This window comes from Aptenodytes forsteri, unplaced genomic scaffold, assembly GCF_000699145.1.
Source record: "Aptenodytes forsteri isolate BGI_AS27 unplaced genomic scaffold, ASM69914v1 Scaffold324, whole genome shotgun sequence".
Classification (NCBI taxonomy): Eukaryota; Metazoa; Chordata; class Aves; order Sphenisciformes; family Spheniscidae; genus Aptenodytes; species Aptenodytes forsteri.
This window is the reverse complement of record NW_008795485.1, coordinates 1416538-1417282: the sequence shown is the minus strand read 5'-3', so window position 1 is coordinate 1417282 and position 745 is coordinate 1416538. Positions and strand designations below refer to the sequence as shown.

General features: G+C 66.4%; 1 protein-coding gene across 1 annotated transcript in view; it reads right to left on the bottom strand.

The window, feature by feature from the left end:
- IGSF9B (immunoglobulin superfamily member 9B) overlaps positions 1 to 745 on the bottom strand; it is a 42910-nt gene that overhangs the window by 35694 nt on the left and 6471 nt on the right.

Genomic DNA, 745 nt, shown 5'->3' with positions numbered 1-745 from the left:
GTGGCTGCAGCAGCTTTGGGCCCGGGCAGAGCCCCGCCATCCCCACTTTTGGGGCTGGTTGAGCCTCACGGCACCGTGCTGCCAGTTGCAGCCGGCCGGCAACACGCTCGCCCATCTGGGGAGGGCAGAGCAAGCTGCCACGGCCAGGCAAGGTGCCTCGAGCGGCGTCTGCCTGCAGCGACGCCGGCCTTCCTTCTGCTCCGGGGACTGGCAGTACAGCCGGCAAGCAGGCGCGCCCCAAAGCCTTTCCCCAGTCTGGGAGCCTCCCAAAAAGCAGGGCGGCCCTGGGCTGACCCTGCGTGCAGCCCTGGAAACCAGACTGGCAGCAAAGCAGCCCGAACCTCCACCCCAGCACAGCGGCCACTGGGCTCTGGCATCGCTCAGGCATGAGCCGAGTTTGGCAGGGCTCAGCCCAGGCTCAGGTGCTGGCATCCTCCCTGCCACAGCATTTCCCAGGGGAGCAATTTGGGCAGAGGAACCCCTGCAGAGCCTGGAAGCAGGGTAAGACTCAGGGAAGGTGGTCCTCAGGGAATGACATATTAAAACGGGTCTGCCCCACTTACGCCAACCCGCTCGGGGCTGGTCCCCAGCTCAGAGACCCCACCAGAGGCCACCGGCCATGTGGGGCTGGTGGCACCTTGGCGAACGGCCAACATGGGCTCTGCAGCTTCAGTCTGCCACCTCCACCCAGCATGCCAGCCCGGCTCCGTCCCCATCATCCCCTCAGCATCCCAGCATCCCCCAC